The sequence below is a fragment of the Callorhinus ursinus genome, unplaced genomic scaffold, assembly GCF_003265705.2.
Source record: "Callorhinus ursinus isolate GAN/ISIS: 27379988/994484 unplaced genomic scaffold, GSC_fseal_2.0 scaffold64, whole genome shotgun sequence".
NCBI classification, from domain to species: Eukaryota; Metazoa; Chordata; class Mammalia; order Carnivora; family Otariidae; genus Callorhinus; species Callorhinus ursinus.
In genome coordinates, this window is record NW_027397126.1 from 277,451 (window position 1) to 305,082 (window position 27,632).

Sequence of the window (27,632 nt, forward strand, 5' to 3'; positions counted from 1 at the left end):
CGCCCCTCCCCTCGCGCCCCTCCCGCGCCCTACATCCAGCGCCCGGCCCAGGGGGCTCAGTCCGCAGCCGCCGCCGAAGCCGCCGCCGCCGCCGCCGCCGCCGCGCCTCGGTTTCGGTGCAGGCAGCGGCCGCCGCCGAGACAGCTGCGCGGGCGAGCATCGCCAGGCAGTAAGCCCGCTTTCTCTCCGCGTGTGCGTGCGGGTGCGCCGCCCGCCCGCCGGTCCCACGGCCCGGGGGAGCGGCCGCCCTCCTGCCCCGCCGCCGCCCCCCTGCCCCGCCGCCGCCCCGGCCGCCCGGCCTGCCGCGGCGGGTACCTGCCGCCTCGGGCCTCCCTCGGCCGCCCGGCCGGGGTGGGGGCCGCGGGGTCCCCTCGGGTGCGTGCCTCGGCCACCCCGGGCTTGCGCCACCGTGGTGGCGGGCGTGGGGATGGGGAGCGACTGGGGAGGGAGTGGCGTGGGGGCGGGGGAGCGGGCGTGCCAGGGGGGCTCCGGGTGCTTTCTCCGCGGAATGGGGGGACGGGGCGGGGGAAAGGGGCCCCTGGTTTTCCTCCGGAGGCTGGAGGGCGGTGGGGGCGGGGTTAGGTGGGGGCACCCCTAGGTGTTCTCAGCCGGGATGGCTTGGGGGCGCGAGGCGGGGGCTCCCCGCCCCCCCCCGGGCGTGCTCCTCTGGGGTGGCGGGGATGGGGAGGGAACGAGGGGGGACCTGCCCGGCGTCGCACAACGAAGAGGGCGGGGGTGGGGACGAGCGGGCGTGGAGGCGAGCGGGCTCGCGGGGTTTTCTCGACGGGGATGCTGGGGGCGGTTGGAGGAGTTGGGGGTGGGGTGCAGAGAAAGTGAGGGGGGCAGGGAGGGTCCGCAGCGGGTCTTCCTACTGAGGGGAGGGCGAATGGGGGTGGGGAGAGTGGGGGATTTCAGCTCCAGCGTGGAACCTAGAGAAGCCAGAGGAAGGTTCTGTCACGTGGGTTGAGCCTTAGAAGGTGGATTTTCAGAACTGCAGGGTGTGACCTTTCCGCCTCGAAAAGCGTGAAATCCCTACAAGGTGCTGTTTGTTCTAGGTTCTGGGAGAGAGGTTTGTGCTTTCGAAGTTTCTCGTTCTCTTCCATTCCTTCTCTTTCCCTTCCATTCCTAGTGACCTCTTCTCAGCCGTCCAGGACTAGGTAGAGGTTTGCAAAGGAGCAAGGGAAGACTGTGTGTGGTTCGTGTTCAGTGCTATATTATTTTCTGCACTGGGGACTGTGCGAGTTTCTCAGGTTTGTTTGGATTGCCCTTTACAATAAAAACCCTGTGCCAGGGAGACCCCTTGGGAAAAGAAGAGGGAACAGGGTTTATAAAGGGGACTCCAGGTTTGGTTTTTTAATTTCCTGAAGGGCAAGAGATATACGTCGTGTTAGCATTTTGCTTGGCTTTTAGAAGAGGTAGAAATAGAATAAACGTATGTCTTTGCTGGAAGTCCCCTCTATTCGCTTAAATTATTCCATCGGGATTTTCTGAGCCCCCTTTGATTTGAATTTGGAAAAGATCCAGTTTTCCTAATTGGAGCCATCATTTCGTAATTGCCTGTAATTCTTCCCTGGGTTATCAAATCTATGGCAAGCTTATAGAGCAGTAGGAATAATTTTTTTTCGTTATCTTGATTAAGACAGTTTTAATGTAAATTTGATGTGAACATTTGCAGAATAGCAGAAGTTTAAATTACGAATCCCTTGGAATTTTGCAGAGCCTTTCCCTCCCCAACTCATCTTCTCCAGGAACAGAACCCTCCCCATTCTTTACACTGAAGAAGCAAGGGCTTCTGGGATGGTAGCTTCGCCTTTGGAAAACTCATGCTTGTATTTGCTTAAGAAGAGTACGTACTAAAAAGGCATACGCCTTTAATGTGGTGAGACTATAGGTGCTTTCCCATTTTGGTTGCATAAGGTTCCAATCTAGTCTTTACCTTCAGTCTTTAAAAATGGTTATTTAACATTTTTAAGAGCAAATATAATCTTTATGCAACAGGAAATTGGTCAGATGGGCCATGATTTGTGCAAACTGCCTTGCAATAAGTACGTAGTCGAAGACTGCCATATAGGATCTGTAACCATATATGGTTTTTAAAATTCTACGCTTCCATTCCCATATTGAATTTTTGGAGAAGGAAAGCTTTTTTTTTTAACCAAGTCTAGATTTTTGAGTGAAACTTTCAAAAAAATTTGTGTAAGATTCCTCTTGTATGATACCAGTGCATTGGAGCTAATTTAGTTATCTACCAAACGAATGGACCACTTAAATAATTACTTTGTTTACTGGAAATACTGAACTGGAAATAGAGATTCTGATCTCAGATTGATGAAATGCATTTAAATAAGCACTATTAAATGCACCATTTCTAACGTTACTGCGATACACATTCTGTATACAGGCAACAATCTAAAACTTACGCATTTAAAAATACAATATAAGTCTGATTGTTTTCTCTCTTAGGAATAGAATGCTAAGAGTGGTAAAAAGAGGGAAGCCTGTTGATGGGTGTTGGGGACTTCAGTTTCTCCAGACAAGAGGAGTAAATCGATGTCTTTAGCCAGCTTTTTGAGAACATGTTGTTTGCCCTGCAGGACTGGAGGGGGAAAAAAGATGAAGAAATCTCAGAAATTAATGAAAGTATGATCAAATATCTTTCTAAATAGTCTCAAAGATTTTGCTTATAGCCATTGGAAGAATAATTGGCAAATCAAGCCTTTGCATAAATTTGACCCTCACCCCTAAAGTTTTGACATTAAAAAAAAAGTAACAGTTTGTTGAAAGAATGGAAGCCAGCCTTCAGAGGCCGATCCCTGTTTTTCTGCTCCCCACCTCCTGGTTCCCTTCTGCCCCACACCCCTCCCTTATCCCCCCTCTGGTGCCAGCAACATTGGGAGTTGAACAAATGTTTGTGCTTGCTTGAACTTTAGGCCTTATCTCTTTGGCTGCTTTCCCCCAACTTTTGCCTACAAAATTTTTTTGGTTAATTGAACTTTCCAGTTGTTTGGATTTAGGGTAAAAGGGAGTAGGCTGTAATTATTTTCTCTTAAAAAGTTCCTTTCTTTCAGCTCCTGCTGGACAAGAGCAAAGAAAGGTTCTTTTTTTTTTTTTTTTTGTCAGCGGAATACTTAATTAAGCAGACTGTATGACCATTTATTCAACGAACGTTTACTGAGTTGCCACCTGTGTTGGAGGCTCTGCTCTAGGTGCAGGGATACATGGTGGATAAGAAATGGCTCCCGCCTTTTGGGGCAGTTATTAAAACGAAAAACAGACCATGAATTTGTTTTGAATAATCAAGGGGTGTCCAGGGTCTTTGGGGCATTAACATAGCACTTTACATACATTAAACATGCTTCAACCATGTGCACAGTGGAGTCATTTCTGGCCAGGGAAATATTCATGGTATAAATAGTACCTCACCTTCCCAACTAAGACATACTTTTTCATTTTGGGTAATAATATGGTTTATAAGTCATCTTTTAAAAAAAAGATTTATTTATTTGAGAGAGAGAGAGAGAGAATGAGAGAAAGAGCACAAGCAGGGAAGAGGGAGAGGAAGTAGCAGACTCCCCGCTGAGCAGAGAACCTGATGTGGGGCTCGATCCCAGGACCCCGGGATCATGACCTGAGCCGAAGGCAGATGCTTAATCGACGGAGCCACCCAGGCGTCTGGTTTATAAGTCATCTTAAGGGTCTTAAGGCCTATGGCCTTTTTTAGCAAAAGAGAACGTTTTAGGTGAAGTACATAGGACATAGGAGACTTCCTGATTTAAGGTCCACACTTTCTATCACTTCCTGGAGCTGTGAGGAGATAGTGGCCAGGCCAGCATTCCTTCCCGTGACTTAAAATCATCTTCTGACAGCAGATGGGGCCAAACAAAATTATTCTGTGGTCAGCTTTGGGTTATGGATAATGGATGATGATGCCCAGAAGAGTGAATGATACTGAGGAGTAGCTCTAGTAAACCTTCGCCCTCCTGCCGGGGTACCTCCTGAGATCTTTGTGCATTGCCCTGTCTGTGGATAGTGCTAGACCAGTAGTTTTTAACTGGGGCAGTTTTGCACCCCCCCCCCCCACGGGACATTGAACAATGTCTGGAGACATTTTTGGCTGTCATGAATTGGAATGCGGCATGCTGCTGGTGTCTAGCGGGTGGACGCCAAGGATTTGGCTTCGACAGTCTACATCACCTGGGGCAGCCCCCACAACAAAGAATTACCTGACCTGAAATGGAAGTTGTGCTGAGGTTGATGGAATTCCTTCTATGAGATGCAGTAAAACGTAACTTCAGGCAGAGTAGAAAGCAGTAACAGCGTCTCGACGAGACATTCAGTGTTTGCAGAGCTCACCCTACGAGTCTTAAAAGTGACTAGTCCCAGTACATCGACCTGAATGATTGAAAGACCAGTAAGAGGTACCATCTACGGGACTTGCACTGTGCCAGGCAGGCCCTTGTGTACATTCTATATTCTTTTCATCTTATACATGAGGAACCAGGCTCAGAGAGGCAAAGTGACTTGCTTCAGGTCTTTCGGCTGGTCAGGGTTGGAAGCAGACATCAAAAATAAGATCATCTTACTCCTCAAGAAGTTCATGGTTTTTGAGCACAACGTCGTCGTACCATCTCCCTTGTGGCGTGCTCCATTCAAAATCTTACTTAACAACATTAAAATTACTACATGTCCTATATACCATTGAGCTTGCTTGAGAGTAATTAAAACCATGAACTTTAAATTTGATCATACTTGGAAGTAAGTGGCCAGGAGTAGGGGGAGAAAGGGAACTGACATTACTTGAAGGCCTGTTATAGTTCTAGAAAATACATTCATTGAATTTACACCCACTGTGTAATTTGATCCTCCCAGCAACTCTGCAAAGGAACGATGCGCATTTCACAGATGAGGTTAGGAAAGTAACTTGTCTTAAGATTGCACAATTAAGTGGGAGAGTTGGGATTTGAACGTAAGTCCCATGACTAAGCCCCGGTGCCTTGCTGCTTTCTTGAACGTAAGTCCCATGACTAAGCCCCGGTGCCTTGCTGCTTTCTAAATCTTGGGGTCGGTGTAGGGGGGTGAGTTGAGCGTGCTGCAGAAAGGTGAGTAACTGGTCCTGGATTAAAAAAAGACTTCAGAGGTAACGTGTCATAGGTGATGGATTATATTGAGGTAAAGAATGGGGAGGTGAATCACTGTCTTTTCCTCCACTGATGAGAATTGAGGTCAACAGGGAATTTGTTCTAGGGATCTACCCGAACTAAGCCTGTAATTGTCATTTTGGAGAACTTCATTTGCTCTCTTTGCTATCTTACTTGAATTTTTCACATACTGTTTTGATAACCATGACACTGGAAATTAGCTAATGGTGTTTATATTCTTTCTGCGGCTCACCTTCTACCTCTTAGGACTCTCTTGTAGAACTTAGTAATGACAGCATTTGGTTCTGTCATCTTTTTAAACAATTTAAACATTTGTTTTTGCTATGGAAGTTGTTTTTATAATAAACGTCATCAAACTCGTACTTGGGTTTTCCATATGAGGGGTGTGTTTTGTTTTGACAGCTAAATATTTATTTTAACTTTTGATGTGTTTTCGAACATAACGAGGAGAAATTAAAAAAAAAACAAAACAGCCCAATAACAATCATGTTTTGTCTGGCAAGCAGTTTTTTTTGTTTTTGTTTTTGTTTTTTGTGGGTAGAAGGAGGACTTCATGTTTCATTTCATTTACTTTAAATTGGAAAGGAATTTCAACCATGATTCTCAAGGGCCAGGGTGCTGGGGGGAAAAAAATGCAATGTTATTTAGATAAAATGCATGCTTTGATTTCCACATAGGTCTGGGAGCCATAGATTCTGATGATAATAATAATGTCATGATTCGGACTGCAGCAATCAGCCACTGGGGTGATCAGGCACTGGGTATGGGCATGCATCATGATACGGATTTTGTACCCTCCCCCTCATGATTTTAGAGTAGACTTGAGAAAGCTGATAAAACTTGCAAGAATGCACAAATCCTTTAAAAACTCCAACTTTTTCATGACAGTAGTGGTACTTTTTCATTGTAGGGAAGTTCAGAAAATACAGAAAAGCTTAAGAATAGAAAAATCAGTTATAACCTACCACCCATAGATTAGTGACTGTTTTTTTTTTTGTATTTCTTTTTAAAGGTGGATTTGAACGAGTGCACTGCAGAGAGTCCAACTTGCAAATGTAGCCTAAGTCATTTTTTAAGAATTTTACCAAAAGGTTTTTTGAGTTGCTATTGTATCTCTAGAGAGAAGTCATAGTCCTAAGGAGTGAAATGGGAACAGTGCTGTGGAGTTGGAGAACGATCACATACGCTCCTTAAAATTTCTCCTCCTCCAACTTGAGTGATAGAATTCCCACGCTAGAAAGGGCTGTCAGGACCCACTTCCCCTCCTTTTATGGATAAGTAAACTGAGGCTCACAGAGGTCGAGCATCTGCTTCCAGGTCATACAGTGTGTTAGTGTTGGAGTTCCCGTTTGAAGTGTTAGGTCTTCTGTACATGGGTAAGTTTTTATTTCCTAAATAAAAACTCTTTGCAGTCACGAACTTTTTGTTGGCCTGTCCCTCAAAAGAACAGACTTTTATGGTGGAAGTATGTTAACTATATTAAAGGATACCAAAAAGGCCAAGTATTTCCCAATTTCAGAAAATGATCAAAACAGTTGGGAGTAGGGGCACCCGGCCAGCTCAGTTGGTAGAGCCTGGGACTCTTGATTTTGGGGTTGTGAGTTCGAGCCCCATACTGTGCGTAGAGAGGACTTAAAAAAAATCTTTACCAAAAAAAAAAAAAAAATCAGCTGGGAGCATTACAGGAATTTGTCCTCTTGTTTGCTTTATTGAAATTGAAATTGAGTGTTAGTAGTGGGGAACCTCTTTAATGCGTCTAGCCCTCAGTTTAATTCCCCCCCGGCCTATGGAGCCAAGTACCAAGTACCTGTAGTCGCCAAGTACCAAGTACCTGTAGTCGCAGAAGTGAAAAATGACTTTATGAGAGTCTTCCCATGTGGTAGTCTGGAAGACCACAGGGCTATTGTTGCAGGAATTTTTTTTTTTTCCTTTATAAAGTGGGATGTCTGTTCAAATTGTGGGCAGGAAATTTTAAAGATGGCATCTGCTTCCAGACTTAGGTAGGAAGTTAACAAAATCGTAGCAAATGCTGCCTAACACAGGCCCCCAGAGTGGTGGTTGTAATGTGGCACCTCTGAAATCCGTCAGTAAGCTTCCCTCTCTTTCCTCCCCTACCCTTTCTTTCTTCCTGTAGCTCGCTCTCTCTGTGTCTCCTTGGTCTGTGTGTCTCTCACTCTTGGGGCCACTCCCCTTTCCGTCCGGCAGACTCTCCCCGTTTGCCTTTCCTGGGCTCAGCGTGTAGCCACATCGCCCCATTCATCCGACCCCACTTGCCAGTGTTAGGGTTACCCCACCCCCAGGCCGGGCAGGTATTTTCTGCCTGGCACGGCGGGGAAGCAGCTCTCCAGAGCAGGTGTGGGGTAAGGGGAGCTGACGTCCCTCGGTAGGGAAACGTCACCAGGAGACTAGAATTAAGCACACACTACGTATGGAGATCACGCGGGCTGCATAGACACAGAAACCCGCGAACACGACATCCTCCCTCGTCTACAGACAGGGCCCCGGCAAAGCTACAGTTACGTGAGATAATGAGTATGGATTGGATATTCATTGCCAAGGGCTTACCATTTGAACAAATGAGAAAATTGTACCCTTGCCTAGGGGTGTGTTCTTAAGTTGTTTTTACTCCTGTTCCTCATTATTGCCTGCTAATGAGTATGTGCATTGTCGGAGAGCAACCAGCTCTTCCTGGCGTCCTGGAGTACACCGTATTTCTCTTCCGAAAAGGGCTTTTCCTCTGTGTTTAAACCAGCGAGATTTGCTTGTGCTTCATTTTTGAACTGCCGTGGATCTAAAATGCATGGAAGATATACGTGCACTGGTTTTTAAATGCGGTGAAACCTAGAAAAAGAACACTCAGAATAAGTCTTTGTTGTCAGCACTTCAGTGCTAGTAGAATTCATATTTTATTTACCCACATAAAAACTCCCTGCGTCTTACGTATATTCCAAGCCAGAAACCGTTCCATATGCACCATAATCACAAGAATTTGTAACAGCCACAAGGGTTTAAATTTACTTTTCAATACTAAGAACATGATAGCTGGGAGTACACAGGTTTTATCGTCAAGGTGATATTTGATGAGAGGACAAAACTAAAGTTCTGTGTTTGATTGATTAAGACTTGTTGTTCACTTTCAGTTTTCGGGTGTGGATAAGACGGCTTGACTCGTGTCGCTTTGGAAATGTGTGATTCATTAGGAAGACACCGAGGATTGGTTTTATACATCATTCTTGTTTGTGAAACCCAGGCATAATCCATCACCTGCACTCTACGTGGCCAGGTGAAGGGAAGTAACAAGTGTCTCCTCCCCTCCCAGGTTCTAGAGACCAAAAAGTAGACACAGGCATACACATAGCAGCCATAAAGTCCAAACATTTCTTTTTTTTTTTTTTTTAAAGATTTTATTTATTTATTTGACAGAGAGTGAGCACAAGCAGGGGGAGTGGCAGGCAGAGGCAGAGGGAGAAGCAGGCTTCCCGCCGAGCAGGGAGCCCGATGCGGGGCTCGATGCCAGGACCCTGGGATCATGACCTGAGCTGAAGGCAGGCACTTCACCAACTGAGCCACCCAGGCGCCCCAAGTCCAAACATTTCTGCATCACTAAGCCATGCTAGTGGATTTAGAGATTTGAATTAACATGATTTTATGTTTTTCAACAGCTTCTAAGAAACAGCCTGTAAATAACTGTAGTTTCAAATACCTAAAATGATCAGTTCCTCAGCCAGGTAGCTTCTGGAAGCTAAGGGGACACCAAGTTCCTTGTCAGCGATTCTGCATCTCCAGATGCCAGGGTCAGTTCAAATTTTCAAATCCTGGACCTGGGAAGGAATTTTGCAATGTAGTAATAAGCACCCCTCACCACACGAAGGAAAGAAACCCAGCAGCCAAATATCTAATAGGAGGTGAACGTTTATACTTGCATCTACGGATAAAGCTGTCTGCCTTTGTTAGAGCCCCCCCCTTTTTTCCAGCTAGAGCCCCTTTTTTAATGTCAAATTTTCCCCTACTTTATTAAAGAATAATCAACAAATTGCATATGTCTAAAGGGTACCACATGATGATGTGGTGCACATGTACATTGTGGAATGATCGAGATAATTTAAAATCAACTTCATTGATTATCATTTATGGACGATAAAGTGCATCCACTTAAGGCATACAGTTTGATGAGTTTGGGCAGATGTATGCACCCATTAAACCAGTGCCACCATCAGGAGGTAGGATATTTTTATCACTCCCCCAAAACTTTCCTTGTGCTCCTTTGGCCTTACGTTCTCTCTGCCCCCATCCTCAGGCAAGCACTGATCTGCTTTGGTGTGAGAGCCACTTTGTAAGATCAGATTCCAGCCCAGAGAGAAACGATTCTGATAAAAACAGAAAAGTGGTCTATGTTCTTCGAAAGTAGTTACCATGAGCTGTCACATCCTCCAAGAACAGGACAAATAAAATAATTTGAATTTTGCTTCACACTTACAAAGTAAACATGAAAAAAAAGAGAGTAAATATTTTGCATCTCTCTCCATTTACACCTCTAGCTAGCGTATATACATAACCAGTATACAGGAATAAACAAACCCCATCCCTTGAGTCTTCCACAAGGTTTCAGAGGGCATGTTTTTGTGGGTGGAAGGCGTACCATCTTTCCGCGCTTAGGTGCAAAGCAAGCTTTTGATATGTTAAACGTTGCCTTCCCATTGACATATTGAGATGGAAGAATAATTAGGCAATTTCGGGGCCAGAGTACTGAGATGCAGTTTGTCCCCCTTCCTCCCTTCCCCCTTCGAAAACAGTCCACATCACTGTTCTCTGCATCTGGCTGTCCAGCTAGTGTCCATCTGTCGCTCCTGCATGCCACTGCATCTGCCCTGCCCGGTCTTCCGCTCCCCATTTTCTTCTTCCTTGTCTTTTCCGTCTCCTGATGCTCCTGCTCTCACACTGCTCTGCTTTCTCATGACAGAGCTGTTTTTATAAACCTCTCCAGACTGAGTTGCCAACAGACTGACTAATTCCAACATGTCAGCTATCATTTCGGAGGCTGTTTTTCTTACTTTTTGTTTTGTGGTCCAGTCATTTCTCCAGACTCCTTTCAAGTTTGAGGCCGTGCTGGAGGTTTGAGAGTGGTGAATGGTTGGTGTTCAGATAATCAGAGGTGAATGTGTTTGTGGACTATGGGAGGGACAAACTTTGAAACCATGAATCATTAAAAAGAAGCAAATGATTTACATTATAATCCTATGAAACTTCCCTTTACAAAGCTAAAGCAATTACAATTGTCTCGAGGTAAGGTAGGTGATTCATCGCTCCTCAGCATGTACTCTAAAGGGGAGAAAACCTTCAACGTTTGTCAAAATCCGTAGAATGCACAACACCAATGTAAACTATGGACTTTAAGGAATGATAAAGTGTGAATATTGGCTCATTGGTTATGACAAACGTGCTATGGTAATATAAAATATTAACCAAGGAAATCGGGAGGGAGGTGTTGAGGGAGATGGAAACTGTACTTTCTGCTCAATTTCCCTGCAAACCTAAAACTGCCCCCAAAATCTACTTAAAAACCCTTTAAGATTCAGAAATACAAAGACTATATCAGGCATATTTTTAATGTTAACTTGCAGGTAGAAGTGCAGTGTGTGTTTTTCAGTGCTAGTAACATAAGAGAAGTGCTTCTCCTGGAGTGATGTAACTGGTATCCTGGGCCCCCTCCCCCGCAAAGTGGAAGGGTGAGCTTCCAAGGGAGCGGCTCAGTTTTGCTGACCACTGGCTGGTTGCATAGTAGTTACTGGACAGGTCTGCATGAGCATTGGGTTGGGCCTTGCTTTGTCTGCCACCATTGGGACGTCATGCCATCTTTGTGTTGGAGAAGAGCCCTGGACTTAACATAATTCCCTGCCCTACAATCCCATGATCCCTTTTTTGACCCTGTACTTATGGTGTCATGAGCAACAGTGACGGTTGGTGAGCTCACGCGTCGTCTGAGCCAATATCCTGGCCAGAGTTGGATTGCTTTGGGCCAAAGGCTATCGCATGGCTTGTGGTAGCATAAGACCCAACACCAGAACCTCCATGCAGTTATTCACTGTGGCCAGCTCGCCAGGAAGCCCGGGTGAGAAGATTAGGGTTTTTAAGGTCTTACTGTAATTGGTTTCTGTATACTGAAACCGGGTGATTATTATGAGCAACTGCAAGTATGTGTTGCTTTCTTGAGTTGGCTGTAAAAACAGAACATTCTAGGGCCGCCTGGCCAGCTCGGTGGAGCATGCAACTCTTGCTCTCGGAGTCATGAATTTGAGCCCCATGCTGGGGATAGAGTTTACTTAAAAACTAAACCAAAACCACAGAACATTCTGTGGCAGGTGGTAGTAAGCAGAGGTCAGGGGATGGGTTCTGAGAGGGGCATTGAGACTGAGGGAGACTAGAAGAGAAACAACTGATAAGACATCCAGGATTAGAACATAAATGAAGGTGATCACCCAAGGAATGGATACCTCGGGGATGTGGTTGATCAAAGAATGTGTCCCATTGGGTCTGTGATTAGACCCAGAGTGAAAAACTCCAGAGTTGCCTGAAAAAATACGAATAAAGGGGACAGTTGGTTATAGAGCTCACCTATTTATTTTTTTTGTTTTTATTTTTATTTTTTAAAAGATATTTATTTGAGAGAGCGAGAATGAGAGAGAGAGAGAGAGAGAGAGAGAGAGAGCACATGAGAGGGGGGAGGGTCGGAGGGAGAAGCAGACTCCCCGCCGAGCAGGGAGCCCGATGCAGGACTCGATCCCGGGACTCCAGGATCATGACCTGAGCCGAAGGCAGTCGCCCAACCAACTGAGCCACCCGGGCACCCTAGAGCTCACCTATTTAAAACTTATTTTACGTATCAGAAGTAATTTTTTATGTATGGATCTGTTGTGTATACTTACCGTCACACTTGTTATTAGATAAACTTCTTTGTATTTTTTCTTGATGCCACCACGTGGTTTCACTGACCGACGATTCCTGTGCCCCTACCTCTGTTAGGCACAGAAATAAGCTCTCCCCTGAGTCACACAATCCATGTGGACGCTGGGGGAGTCCAGGTCAGCTGCCAAGATCACGGGTTACTCTCTACCAGTGGTGACCAAATCGAGGCACGGCCAGCGCACTCTTCGTGGTCACCCTCCCCGTGGATACCGTGGCCTGCAGCTGACTTGATGGTACAGAAATCCCTGGCTGTCGTAGATGTGGCAAAAGTGACCATCCAACCACATCGTTAATGTATTTGCCTCGTAGGTATAGACAGGCTTGGTGAGTCTCAAGGCCTCCAGTAGTCTTGCTCCTCCCCCTCAAACTGCAGGGGAAATAGCTGGAAGGGCCGGGCAGGTGCAGTGGCCGGGGCGTGCCGGGCACGCCTGTGACAACACCCTCTTGCCCCTTGCTGCTTGCCTGAGTGCCTTTCCCAGCCCTTTGGCCCCTCATCTCTTCCTTCCCCTCTGTCTGCTCTTCACCTGTAATTCCGTTCCTTGTGGATTTTCTGTTAAGGAACAAGGAGGACCTCAGCACAAAAGAGTTGGGGGACTGTTGGCCTAAGCATTCAAACTACGAGAGCAACGCCCTTCCCTAACGGTGGGGTTTTTTACTGCTCCACTGGACTGTGAGGTGGACGATGGATCCTAGGGGTACTTTGTAAGTGTTTTCTGACAACGCAGCTCAAAAGTGGAATTGCGTCCCCTTATAAAGTTCTCACTCCTTCCACTTTTAAAGCCCCTGCCATTTTTCTTTGTGTGTTTATTCTTGTCCCTGTAGCAGATTCCAGCAGAGTGCACGCTGATGTGGAGGATTTACTCTGTGGCTAATTGACTGGAGCAGGGCTGCCCATTTGCCCACGTGTGAGGGAACAGGTCACGGAGTGCCAGACCCAGCTTATAAAGTAGGAGCCAGAGAACGTCATAAAATGAAATCGGCAAATGTTTACTGAGCGCTTACTCTATGTGCAAGGCACTTGGCTAAGCTTGCTAGATGCTGTGGAGAGTTATTAAAAACAAAAGTGATCTCTTCAAGCAAGAAATTTCCATTCTAATTGGAGAAGTTGTTAGAGACACGGGAAGGGTGTGGTGGAGAGCCAAATGAAGTGTACCCACGATAGTTACTGTAGTATGTATACAGTACATATGTGTACTATTACTAATTTTAACTACTGACCACTATTCCTCCAGGTGGGGTTTTTGGACCATCAGCATCACCTGGGAGCTTGTTAGAAATGCAGATTCATGGGCCCACCCCAGACCTACTGAATCAGAAACACTGGGGATGGGGCCCAACACTTTGTGTTTGGACAACTCCCACTCCCCCTGGAGACCCTGATGCCCACTAAACTTTCACAGCTACAGGTTAGAGGAATTGGGGGTAGTGGTTCTCAAATTTGGTTACACATTAGATTCATCTGAGGGAATTTGGTTGGGGGGGGGCACCCAGCCGTCGCTAGTGGTTCTGGCTCTGCAGGTGCAGCCAGAATTTGAGAATCTCTGGTTTAAGGGGAGGGGGGCATGAGCCAAAGCACCTGTTCTTCTCCAGTGGTGACAAACCTTTTGGCCGGGAGTCCGCCAAAGCCAGAGTAGAGAATGGGGCAAGGTGAAAAGTGGGTCTGATGGGAAGGCCTTGAATTTCTTGCTAGAAATTTGGTCTTTAGATTATGATGGAGGAAGGTTTGGGAAGGGAGCGATGCATTCAAGGAGGTACATTTGAAAAATTATTCTGGCAGCTGTATGAAGAAGGGGGCATGTCTGATGAAGTGGTCCAGGTGTGAAGTGGTGATGGGCCAAATTAGGATCACGGACTTGGGATTGTAAGGAAGAGAAGGTCTGGAGGCTCTTTGGCAGGACAAACAGACATGACTGGGTGATGGTTTGTGGGAGTGAGGGCAGTATTAAAATGTCTTTGACCCAGTACTTCCTCTCAAACTTCTGAGAGAGCCAGCACTCTCTAGATGCTTCTATCAGAATTGTCACATTCTATGGATCTGTGCTCATCCTTTGAGTTAGGGAGCTGGTATTCCCCAGTGAGTTATGTAAAAATACAGAACTGTAGTCACCCAGAAAGCTACCCACAGTCATCATGGCAGGGGAAACAATCCTGTTTCTTAACGAAAGAATGCTTGGAGTTGTGGGAAAGTCGTAAACTTGGCAATGACTAATTCGAGCCTATCAGTCAATTAAGTGAATTTTTATTTTATCATTTGTTTTATTTGGGAGCTGTTGTAATAGTCATTGAAAGGACATCAATCTTCATATTTTTAAAACAAAACAAAAATACCATTGGACATTAGGGCAAAGGACAAGAATTTTAAGGTTTTACCTTTTGACTTTAGCAAATATTTGCCACTTCATTTTTCTTGCTGGATTTCGCCATTTGGTTTGTTTTGTTTTGCATTGTTCACATTTGTTCCTGATGCCTGATAATTTTAGTGTCCCCTTTTCTGTTATTGATGGCTTTTTTATTCTTAAGTATTCTTTTTTTTAAGATGTTATTTACTTGAGAGAGAGAGAGAGCACGAGCAGGGGGAGCAGCAGAGGGAGAGGGAGAAGCAGACTCCCCGCTGAGCAGGGAACCTGATGCAGGGCTGGAGCCCTGTGCAGGGCTCGATCCCACGACCCCAGGATCATGACCTGAGCCGAAGGCAGACGCTTAATGGCCCCATGGAAAGGGCTTCTTAGTGTTTATTTGGGTCATGGTGAGGGCACTGCTCACCTTTCCACCTTTTGTTGATTTATAGGTCATGCTATATCGGGAAGGAAAGGCACCTTTCCTTACCTAGTTTGGCAACCTATAAAAACAAATTCAATATTTTAAAGTGTTATGTGTATTTCAATGCAAGGTTTAAAAATGGCTCATCACTCTAACTTTGGTAAAGCTGTACACTTTTTAGTTTTCTGAAGGAACTGTAAAAATCTAGGGAAAAGATCTAGAGTGATCACAACTTTAAACGTGTAGTGTATCTAGTGGATATCTTTTAAAAATATAACCTGTCTTTTCTGAAACTGAATAAGGATCAAACCTTTCTCTTTCCAAATGGTGTAGAATAATGGTGAGCCCAGCCTAACGTGTAGACTTGTTGAATCACTGTGTTGTACACCTGAAACTAGTGTAACATTGTGTGTCCACTAGACTCAAAAAATAAAAATAAATTAATAGAAAAAAATAAATTAATGGAAATAAAAATAAAGTGGGGTGCCTGGGTGTCTCAGTTGGTTAAGCATCTGACTCTTTGATTACGGCTCAGGTCATGATCTCTCAGGGTCGTGAGATTGAGCCCCGCGGCGTGGCACCTGCTTAGGATTCTCACTCTCTTTCTCTCTGTAAAAAAAAACAACAAACCAGCTAGACATAGTTAAAAAAAAAATTAAAAAAAAATAAAGTTACAATAGTACTCCCCTACAACGGACTACCAGACAGCTATTTAAAAATGAGGCAGCTCTGTGTATACCAATATGGAATGATCTTCAAAATAAATTGATAAGTAAAACAAAGAAAAAATTGTGAAGAATATTATGATTATATCATATAAAATGAAGATTAGAAACTTGTGTGGAATAAATAAATGATATTCCAGAGTATGTTTTGTGATATACTCTATACTAAACCCTAATATAAAAACACAAAATTAGATTTTATTGCGTTTCTGTAACGTAATATCCTTTCGGCTTTTGTTTATTAAGTTAATATGTTGTTAAAGATCTGATGACGTTACAGATCTTAATTATGTTGAAATTACTACAAATGAGGCATCTTTCTTCTGTGTTTATTTTTACCAAGAAATTATTTTGCTGAATGACAGCCGGTTTATCAGTTCTGCTAAAGGAAACGAGCCCGTGGCCAGCTCATTTGTATTTATTGCATTTATGGTAACATTTAACATGTGTTTTGCACAGTGCAAATGCCAGTGTTTCTGACTACCGTAGTAGTGTGAGCACCTGAATAAAAGTAGGAAAAATGAGACGTCTGAGCTGCCCGTTGCCAGGCTAAGTGTACCTGATGAAGACGTTTGGGGTTCACCGCTCTTTGGTTTCTTAGGTAAGAGAGAATAGTCTGAAGAGCATGATTAAGGAATGGTTACCATGACAATCACGTTTCAGAGAATTTAGAGGAGACAATGAATCTGTGGGGCTCATCCGTTTTGATTGATTCAACTGGTCTTTCAGGTTCATTCAAACAGCTGCTGGCTCTGGATTTTCTTTTTCCACGTAATTCACCCAGTTGACTGGTGATCTGGGGATCGTTTAAGCTTGGCTGTCAGTAGTGATGGGGTCACCACTGTCTGTGACCCCGATAAACTATTGTTAAACCTGAAGGAGAATGATTACGTATGTTCAGTGTCACTAGAACATAGCTGCTGGCTTCTTCTGGAATCATATAAATGGTTTGCGTAATTTCACTTATTAATTTTGTCAGGGTGGGATGAGAGGAACGTGATTTATTTTAAAGCATGACTAACCCTAAAGTGTTTGGGTTTGACTTTGCTGTCATCACATTATACCCAGTGTGTTTGGCTGCCGTTGGGTTTTTATTCTTTGACTTGTGCACAGTCGTCAACACAATCTGTATGATGTCTGTTCAGAGGCACGGTCACACACCGCGGATCGGGAGGGGTACCCAACTCCCACCTGCCACGAGCGTCTTCATCTTCCCCTCCCCGACTCCATGTTCAGTGGGCCACACTAGCCCCGGCGGTAAAGTGAGGCGGAGATACAGATGCTGGTGGAATCTCAGTGCACGTTGTTATTGCCCTTGGCGGTCTAGTGCTTGATAGGGAAAGCACGAACTATGGCTCTGCTAACTCTGGGGGGGGGCGGGGGGGCCCATGGGGGACCCCAGTGTGAGAACTCTGCCTGCTCAGCCTTTGGGCCTTTCTCTTCTGCCCTCTGGAGGGTGTGTGGGGACATGACATGCAAGGATTCCCTACGGAAAGGAGAACCCGGGTCTTAGTGTGGTTGCTAGAAGCCGGGTCTTTTGCCCCTCCCCCACCCGCCTCTCGGAGCCTGAACTTGTAGAGGTTGGGGAGCAGACCGAGAAGGCAGGAAAAGGTCCTGGCAGGGTTGGGGTGTTAGGGAAGAAGCTCTTCCGCTTCTTTAAGCTCAGAACCGATTCCCCCGGGTAGAGCCCAGTGTGTATCAAATCCCATCTCCAGGAGAAATCCATTCCAGAAGGGGGAGTAGAATGAAATAGCGTATTAAGGCTGGTGTGGGATGGATTCGGGTTCGAAGTTTACATTGGGTTGAATCTGAACGGGGCGTATTTGGTGCCAGGTGTTTGTGGCAGTGCCTGAAATTGTTATCCGAATTTGATACCATTTTTATTTTTTTTAAAAGATTTTGTTTACTTATTTGACAGAGAGAGAGACACAGTGAGAGAGGGAACACAAGGCAGGGGGAGCGGGAGAGGGAGAAGCAGGCTTCCTGCGGAGCAGGGAGCCTGATGTGGGGCTCGATCTCGGGACCCTGGGATCACGACCTCAGCCGAAGGCAGACGCTGAACGACTGAGCCACCCAGGTGCCCCGAGTTTGATACCATTTTTAGGGTGCGCCTGCGATCCTGGGGGTGATCATGGCCTGTCTCCTGTTCAGCGCCCTGTCTGTGTGAGGCGCTGCCCTCCTGCCTGACAGCTGCTCTGTGAGATAGCTTCCCATTATGAGGCTCAGAGGTTGTACAGTGGCTGTGAGGCAGGGCCGGTGTTTGAGCCCAGGTGTGAACAGCTGTGCCATGCTGCATTCGCACCCCAGCATGAAAGGGTGTGGCACCTTCTAGACACAGTGAGTTCCGTGCGAATGGGTTGTGGGTAGTGGGAAAGGAGACGGGGCGAAGCCTTTTCTGTATATGTTTCCGTGCCCTGCTAAGTAGGGTCAGGAAAGAGAGGTGGGGTTTCTGGCCCTGCCCCCAAGACAAAGACACTTCAGGGTCCGTAGGATGGACGACACACGACCTGAAACAAGTAACACATATTCATATGACAGAATGTGAAAATGCCAGCTCTAGGTAAATAGAGGTGGGAAGGGGACTAGAAGGTGTTTCTTTGAAGTCCGTCCCTTTCAGACATTTGCTTTTGAAAGCTAGCTCTTGGGCTCTTGGCAGCAGATTGCCTTCCTCTGGCCTTCTGATCTGGGACCCAAGAACCTGTCCCTCTAATCAGCACCCTTGTCGGTCCTGAGTTGGGAAGGGTTATCTTCAGTGTGACAGTTGTCATTAAGATCTCTACACAGACGAACCCGTCGGCTTATTGAACTAACTGGACCAGCTACTGCTTTTCCAGCACGCAATGCTTTTAAAACTCTCTAGCCCCTGCTTGTTGGGTGAGCAACCCAGAAATGGTTGGTTGGGGGCGGGAGGTGGGCATTCATGAGCCTGGTTATAATCCATGGTTTATGTCTGCCCTGCCTTGTTCCATAGATACTTCTTTTTTAAAAAAAAGTAATTTTTATTTATTTTAGAGAAAGAGTGCAAGGGGAGGAGCAGAGGGAGAGGGAGAGAGAGCCCCGCGTCAGTCAGGCCCCCCCCCCCCGCCCCATATCGATCTCACAACCCAAGCCAAAACCAGGAATCGGAGGCTTAGCCAACTGCACCACCCAGACACCGCTCCACAGATACTTTCTGAGAGTCTCCTGTGTGTCCATCAGACACTGTTCCAGGCATGGAGATAGAGCAGGGAACAGAACAGATGGGGGGCCCTATGCTCAGGGAGCCATCTTTTCCTCGGTTCTCATTTGCTCATGTCCATTTCACAGTTGATGTAAAGGTGCTCTTGGTCTGTGTTTCAGGATTTCACGCGCCTCCTTTCGCCTTAGCCCCAGCCGGCCCTTATGGGGGGAGGGGCGGGGTAAGGCAGCGAGGTGCCTCTGTGGAGGGTGGCGTGTCAGGGGACTGTCTTTGCTTGGGTGATGGGAAAAGCACAGGGCACACCTGTTTCCTAGTGATGTGAGCCCTCCGCCCCTGGCCGGGATGAGCCTGCTCGCCTGCCCGCATCCTAATGCCATTGTTGATTGGAGATAACTTCAGTGGTCATGCAGCACCTCGTCTCCATGGCAACACCTCTAAATATTCCTCTGGTGACTTGTGTTCTACATTCTGCCTGGCTCCGAGCCCTCCTGTGGCAAAATATTCTAAAGATGTTAAAAGAGGGGGGAAAAAAAGGCTCAACTAATAAGTCTATTCTAAACGACTGAGTCATTTGTTTTGATTACCCGGGTGATTGCCAAATGTTAATTTAAAACTGAAATAGGCCATGAGCTCACTGTGCTAACAATGCTGAGTGTTTGAGCTAATACAGCCTGATAATGAGGGGGCCAGATCCACCGCCGGTGGGAATGTTAGATGATAAACAGACAGTGGGGAAATATGCGGAACGTCTTGGCGGTTTAACTTTGAGGGTTGTAAATACAAAGTAGAAGGTGTTAACTGTGAGGCATTTCAAAAGAAGTAGACTTTGGGGTGTTTTCTTTTTGTTTTTGTTTTCAGAATTTCTTTTCTTCTGAAAAGTTAACTTTGCATCTTGCTTCTCATTTTTTCCTGACTTAGGCGCATTGGAAGTTGTTGTCCACTGTGTCCAGCCCTTGCTGACTACATCCCAGTGTCCACACGTCCAGCGTGAGGTAAGTTTCACTGATTGTCACAAATTCGAACACCGATCTTCAGCCTTTCAATGGGTGATGTTGGGGTCGACACTGTAAAAAAAAAAAAAAAAAAAAGCTTTATTTGTATAGTAGACTGAAGAGGATTCATTTTAATTGATCCAACCAATATCCCTGCTTATCCTAAATATTAGCTCTCTGGGGAAGGTCTTTTCGAGGGGGGAGAAAAATCTCATTAGCTTTTAATTTGGGGGCACGAAAAGTGAATGTGCCAAGCACAAGAGAACTGTTAGAAGGTCTGCCTGAGAATCGAGAGGTGCTCATGCCCCAGCGTGGACAGTAGGGAGCAGGAAAGCTCCGCGGAGCAGTAGTGGCATCGAGGGAGGAGATTGCTGCCCAGGCGACCACGTGAGAGGGTCGGGCCGACCCAGTCGGCTGTCCGGGGCGCAAGGAGCCAAGGTGTGCGCTGGTCCTGTAAGATTGCAGGGTAGCAACGCCCGAGAGGGCTTCCGTGGGGCTCCGTCAGCGGGGGCCAGCACGTTGCTTGCAGATCGGAACCGAAGTTCAGAGCCTTGGGCGACCCTTTCACTTTAGCATATGTCCTCCTTCGTCTTCATTTAGCCCGCAGGGCTGACCTCGAACTCTGGGATGATTCAGGGTTACTGTGCTCTCCCGGAGAGGCGGGGCATTCACCTTTGCAAATCTCAAAGATGGTTCATCCAGGCCCAGCGTCAGGGGCCCTGGGCTTTCTGCTTTCTGGGCCCCAGCCTCCCCCACACGTTTGCAGGAGAGGAGGTGACATGTGCCAGCGCCAGACTACTCAGGATTTGCACTTTTCATCCATCCAAGGCTTGCTGCATTTTTGCTTTTGCCTCCCCGCCCCCCGGGCTCAGTCTCACATTCGATGTAGGGCGTTGATTTCAGTGAAGGTAGAGGCTCACGAGCTGGCCGTTGTTGTTTCCCTGACGCCGACTTGCTGTAGAATTCTTCACATGTTTTGAAATATATAGATATTCATACCTTAAAGGATAAAAAACGGAGGACAGATTTTTAGGACCGTTTAATCTGAATTTTGTCCGTTTCCTCAATTACATGGAAGCTGGCAGATCTTCCCAGGGCCCGGGGCTTCCAACTGGCCCAAAGACAAAAGCGCCAGCAGCTTCTCAGCCACGAGCATTCTCGACTCTGCCCTCCGAGGGTCTCGGCCCTGCTGTGGCTGTCGTCTGTAGCCTTTACCTAAAAGGGTAGTTTTCAGACTTTCGTTTTTATAATGATAGAAACCGGTCTTCAAATAAAATCTTAGGCCTTCCTCCAGTAGAGAACACCAGAGCAGAACCGTGACTCTCACCATCCTCTGAGGAGCCCGAGGGCAGCTGGGAGCATGGCGCTCTCTGTCTGAGGAGCAGACGGTGCAGCTCTGTGCCCCCCCCCCCCCCCACCAACAGCCCATGCCTCTCTTTTCCCGCAGCAACAGAGACTAGATTGTTTACGGAGGGCCACAGAAGGGCACAGCCCATCAACTTCGTTGGCCCTCTACAACTCCGATACACTTCATCAGAGAAAGCTTCCACAGAACCTGTGCGTGTTCTCAGAAGGAAACCTTTTCATTGGAGGCTTTTGAGTACATACTCGAAGCGGTTTTGTGATACTAAACCACCCTCGTGACATCTTTAATTTAACCAAAACTTAGCATCTGTGGGTTTCCTTTTAGAGCAGTGAGTTTTCTCTGGTGACTCGATGGAATCTGTTGAATGCTGTTTCCCTGTGGCGGGAATCTATAGGGCCTGACGGGAAGCAGTGCAGTGGTCACGATGCAGCTCTATCTTGTGACCTTCCTTCACTCCTCGTCCTGATTGGTTCATTCCCCCAGCCCTACTGAGTACGAGGCCAGGAGCGTAGGCCCACGTGAGAGGGTCGGGCCGACCCAGTCAGCTGTCCCGGGTGCAAGGAGCCAAGGTGTGCGCTGCCCCTGCAAGATCCCCTGCACGTGGGCCAAAGACAAAGAATACTGCATTTTGGTCTCACACTCTTCAAGTGTAGGCCATCCCTTGATGCTTTTCCTGTTTGCAGAGGGGGAAGCCAAAAGTTGATTTTCCTTTTTAATTAAATTGCCCAATATTGAGTAGGCCCGGATGGGTTCAGGGGGGCAGATCAAAGTCCCTGTCGCCAGTCTGCTCTCTGAGCCTGTGATTTATGCCACCTCCGGCGAGGCATGTGCAAATAATGAAGCATGCGAGCATAGTGCTGGGGACGCAGCTGTGCCTGGAACCCAAATGCCCCCAAAATGAAAGCAAATGTAAATTGCATATTCACACTACATTGTTTAAGTTTGCTCGGAACACTTGAATGGTTTAAGAAAATTGGAGTTTTGCAGTTTTCACGTGAGGATATTTTGTTTTTTAAATAATGAGTCCCAACTTATGTTTAATACAGCATTTGTCACAGGTCAGCCTAATCGTTCAAGAATTTGAAATTATTTCATTTGGCCACCTTTTAATTATGGAATTACTTGGAATGAAAACTTAAACCCAACGTAATTCTTTTTTTTTTTTAAACTTTTTATTTACGTATTCATTCGTTGATTCATTGATTCATTCACTCGTTGGTTCGTTGAAGTCATCTCTGCACCCAGCGTGGCGCTCGAACTCACAACCGCGAGATCAAGAGTTGCATACTCCTTTGCCTGAGCCAGCCAGGCGCCCCGAACCCAACATAATTGTTAACACACCCATGAGCTGGGTATTCTATGTATTTGTTTCTGTAGTAGTGACTATGTAGTGAATGAATTAAACATGTATTTCACATCTAGGAAATATTTGTATCACTGACATATGGTCACTTTCGTTATTGATTTGGCAGTGTGTAATATTCACAAAACAAAAATTTAAAATCTAGTAGTCAAAGTGGTTTGGTTTGTACCATTCATATTGATGTGACCTCTCTTCTTGGTGCACCAGCAAGTAAGCATGAAAACCAGCACAGATGGGTTACACAAGCTTAAAGAATTTGGAAATCATCAGTCTAGAGCCAAGGTCTCAAACTGGTGGGCTGAATCTGGCACACAGAGGTGTTCTTTTAAAATTTTAAGTGAATTGCCAGCATTTAAAAATTGAGAGATTTCACATGTTTTAAAAACCCAGACTTTGAGCTTCTTTTGAAATATCGGAAGATCTGGTAACATCGAGCCTGCATTCCTGTTGGGCAACACTCGGCGGCAGAGCCGAGTAGCTGCTGTGTCTTCAGATGGAAGGCGAGCTCTGAAATTTGCCGTAGCTCCCGCCACTCTCTTACCTCCTCGATCCCAAGGACAGGGGTCGGTGGCCGTTATCTGTGTGTTTTACTCATTTTTCAGACCTGCTTGGCTCTTAGAGGCATGTAAGCTTTCAACCTCCGGTCTAGATGAAGTTGAGGCTCCAGACGGAGAGCCATCCTTTCAAAGTATTAGCTTTTAATTTTCAGGTACATGATGTTGGGTGAGACTCATTTTAACTTAAGGGCATGCATTAAGAGGGCTGAGGATTAGGGCGCCTGGCTGGTTTGGTCAGTAGAGCGTGTGACTCTTAACCTTGGGGTTGTGAGTCCAAGCCCCACATGGGGTGTGGAGATGACTTCCCAAAAAAGGGTTGAGGGTAAACATTTGAGGAGAGAGCTACCTTCTGATGGTGTCTGATTAAGAAGGAGGAGCATTAACAGAGTTTGGGGGATTCCTGTGCTCTTTCCCCCAGCTTTTCTCAAACTTTCACACGTGGATTCTAACACGGGAGGTCTGGGGAAGGGCCTGAGATTGCCCAGTTCCAATAAGCACTGGATTGTACCACTGCTAGTCGGAGGACCCACGTCCCTTTGAATAGCAAAGGGACTCAAACCTAAAATCCTAAGAAAAAGCAGTCGTGCAGTGATGTTTCTACACATCTTTTTCTTTGGCCCTAGAAAGAGAAAGGAGGTCTTGGACAGGCTATTTGTGGTTGAATCTTCATAGGTAAACCTGAGTTCACTTCTAGTTCACTCCACCAGTAGGGTAAGTTTAGAAAGTCAGTTTTGTTTTGTTTTTTTTAAAGATTTATTTATTGGGGCACCTGCGTGGCTCAGTCGCTTCAGCGGCTGCCTTCGGCTCAGGTCGTGATCCCAGAGTCCCGGGACCGAGTCCTGCCTGTGGTCAGGCTCCCTGTTCCTGCTTCTCCCTCTGCTCCTCACCTTGCTCACTCTCAACTCTCTCGCTGTTTCTCAAATAAATAAATAGAAATCTTTTAAAGATTTATTTACTTGAGGTGTGGGGGGGAGAGGTAGGGAGGGGCAGAAGGAGAGGGAGAGAGAGAATCGCAAGCAGACTCCCCACTGAGTGTGGAGCCCAGTGCGGGGCTCGATCTCACAACTCTGAGATCATGACCCGAGCTGAAGTTAAGAGCTGGATGCTCAACCGACTGAGCCACCTAGGTGCCCCAAAAGTCCATTATTTTTAATACGACATAGCCATGTAAAAGATAAATTTTATTTTAAAACGTGCTTTAAATTAAGTACTTACAGTAAAATAGCTACACATGTTAAAGCTGGAGAACCACAAAGTGGGAATTAGAGCTGTGAATTTTGTAACTGTAGGAGAATATATTTGTGAGACGCTTAGGAAACTTAGAAATAAGATGACAGAAAACAGGACAGTTATCAAGTCCCTGGATAAATGATAACCTTGTAAGCTATAAAATGATAGAAGGTAGTCAGAAAGGAAGAGTATCAACAGACTCAAATATATAAAAATTTTCTGAGAGAGTGGATCTTCAGTGTTCTTAACCACCCACACAAGAAAGAGGAGCTCTGAGGTGGCAGATGTGTGAACTAACTTGATTGTGGTAATCAGCTCACAGTGTATACCTATGTCAAATCATCTTGTTGTTTACCTTCAGAAATATGTACAATTCTTGTTCATTAAACCTCAGGAAAGCTGGGGAAAATAATGAAAGGAAAACACACCAGGAAAAGTTTGTGGTGCATTTGATAAGATAGTTAATTTCCATATCATGCGCAGAGCTCATAAGAGGTTGTAAGGCCTGGCACTTGCCTGGCCGTTGGTAGTTGCTCCATAACTGTTGGTTGAATGAATTCTCCAGTAGGTAGAAGGGTAAAAGACACGCACGTTGTATCACAGAGTGAACAAATGCACGGAAAAATGTTCAGCCTCATTCGTATGCAAAGGAAAAATATTCAAATGTCACAAAGGTGTATTTTTCACCTATTAAGTCAATAAAAACAAAAGGAAAACCTAGAGCTCATATGGTTGGTTGCCTCGAAACTGAGAAACACTCACTGCTGGTAGCCCTGTAAGTTGGTAATAAGCCTTTTGGAACATTATTTGGCAGTTTATGGCCACAGTCCCAAAGATTGGTACCCCTTGGTCCAGTAATCCTGTTTTGGGCAATGCGTTCTAAGAAACAAATTGTTCTAAGAGAAGAGAATGAAAGCTGTATGTTACGGGTATTCATCACAGGGGTATTTGCATGGACAAAAAGTTTGAAAGAATTTACGTGTCCAACATTAGAGAAATGGTTTATGTACTCTAGAAGGATTCTTGGTTAAGCCATTAGGATACATCTGTGCAGTGGAATTCCGTGAATCTGCTCAAAATGATCATCTTGAGGCGTGCAGACGGATACGGAAGAATTGTGTAACACAGCCTTGCTAGAAAATGCACGATGTAAACTTGTTGATGTGCTGTGATGATGGCCTTGTGAAGAGCCGTGTGCATGCGGACAAGAGCGAGGGGTAACACTTCATTTGAGGTTTTTTCCGTATTACTCTCCTGTGGTTTGTACATTGTACCAGAAGTCTACGGCTCGCTTCGAGGTTGAGCTTCCTCGGCTTTCACCTCCTTCACTCGTGTCACAAGCCGTTGGTGTTGAGTGAATACCTGTGAGACTCTGAAACATGGTGAGGACGCCTGCCGAGAGCCTAGACCTGGGGTTCTGATGACAGGGTTCCTACTTGCTGCTTTGTCCCATCATCCTCCGCTTCTGGTTTTCTTCCCTTTTCCTTCTCTTCTCCCATTTTTCTTCTGTTTTCTGTGGTTGGTAGAGAGGCATCTTGGTGTCCCACGTGGTCGAGTGTAAATCTTTGCCCCTGAGCTTTTTTTTCTCCTTACTGGAGACGCAAGGGCAATGCCTAGTTCATCTTCTGGTGGCACTGAGCTAAGTGACAGAACTCGGCTCTGGTGTCCCGAGCCTCTGTACAGCGGCCCCTCCCCTCCAGCTGGGTTCCCTGTGTCAGATAGACTTGTTTCCCTGCCGTAAGTGTTCTTTTCTCCTTTAATTAGGTCAGTTACTTCGTGTCTGTTTTTCTTTTCTGACATGGTTTCCTCTGGCTTGAGCACCACATATTTTCCCCATATGTCATTGCCTCTGGAGCTTCATGTTGCAATCGTCGTTCAAGGGGAACAGAGAGCACATTACTTGGGGGGGGGGCGGGTAGCCCTTGACTCTGCCTGCCCTTTGCCTGCATGAGCATTCCTATTGCTTTTGGGCCCAGTTCTGTTTGGTTTTGTAGTCTTCCTCGTCAGTTATGTTTGGACTGAGAGATACTTAAGTAAAAATAATGGTAAGTCAGAGATCTGTCTGGCAAAGGTGCAGCCCATTTGTTAAGGTTACTGGTTTATTTACCTCCCCTGTCTCTATGGTGACTAAGTCCGGCGCTGGGATTTAATGGACTTAATTTTGACCTCTTGGACATGGCCTAGCTTTCCCAGCCTCTGATACAGAAGGAATTCATTTTCACTGGAGGAGAGAAACTGCCTCCCTTAGAGGAAGGGTCCTCACAGGATTCTTGAAAAGTGGGATCTCCAGTCTTGGATTCTTCAGCCGTCTTCGATCAGAGTTCGTATAGCACTTGTGAAGGAAGCTGAGAAGTCTTCTAGAGAAACACGCACGTGCACACAATATTACTGAAATCATTTTCTTTTCAGTGAAATAAAGTATTATGTAGTTAATGTGAAGGAACGGTCTGTAAGAACTTTTTATAAGAGAACCACTTGTAAGAATAGTCCATCGATGGGAAGGAACATTGACTGATTGGATGTTACATTTTTTTTATTTTTAAAACGTATCTTCTTTGGGCGCCTGGGTGGCTCAGTTGGTTAAGCGACTGCCTTCGGCTCAGGTCATGATCCTGGAGTCCCGGGATTGAGTCCCACATCGGGCTCCCTGCTCGGCGGGGAGTCTGCTTCTCCCTCGGCCCCTCCCCCCTCTCATGCTCTCTCTCTCTCTCTCTCTCTCTCTCTCATTCTCTCTCTCAAATAAATAAAATCTTTTAAAAAAAGTATCTTCTTTATCCATTACAGGATTATAAATTCACATACATATCAACCGTATTTCAGAGGTTTTTTTTTTAAGATTTTTATTTATTCATTTGCGAGAGAGACAGATAGAGAACAAGCAGGGGGAGAGGCAGAGGGAGAGGGAGAAGCAGACTCCCTGCTGAGCAAGGAGCCCGATGCGGGACTCGATCCCAGGACCCTGGGATCATGACCCGAGCCAAAGGCAGACGCTTAACCATCTGAGCCACCCAGGCGCCCTATATTTCAGAGTTTAAGCATATTAAACTGAGCCGCCGAAGTCCGTAATAAAGGTTGGGTTGGACAAGGATTCCCGTGGAAGAAGCCAGATTTGGACTGAAATTCAGGTCTAGTGTTCCACCTGTATCCACTTGATGTGACCTCCAGGGTAGCTGGTGTCAAGCCATCTTTGACTGAAGTTGGTTCAGACTTTGGTCTGCCCTGTTAAAACTTTGGATCCTCTCCCATATGATGCTTTGAGACTTAGAAGGATACCCCGGTTTTAGGAAGCTTAACGATTTATCCATAATCACGTCAGAGTGCTTTGCTTTACTTTATTTA

General features: G+C 45.9%; 1 protein-coding gene across 1 annotated transcript in view; it reads left to right on the top strand.

The window, feature by feature from the left end:
* Positions 1-30: 30 nt before the first annotated feature.
* Positions 31-27,632, top strand: part of FHL1 (four and a half LIM domains 1) — a 58,775-nt gene continuing 31,173 nt past the window's right edge. The window contains exons 1-2 of the mRNA XM_025861557.2: positions 31-169; positions 19,704-19,777. The gene's annotated coding sequence lies outside the window, so the exon portion shown is untranslated. The remainder of the gene's footprint in view (positions 170-19,703; positions 19,778-27,632) is intronic.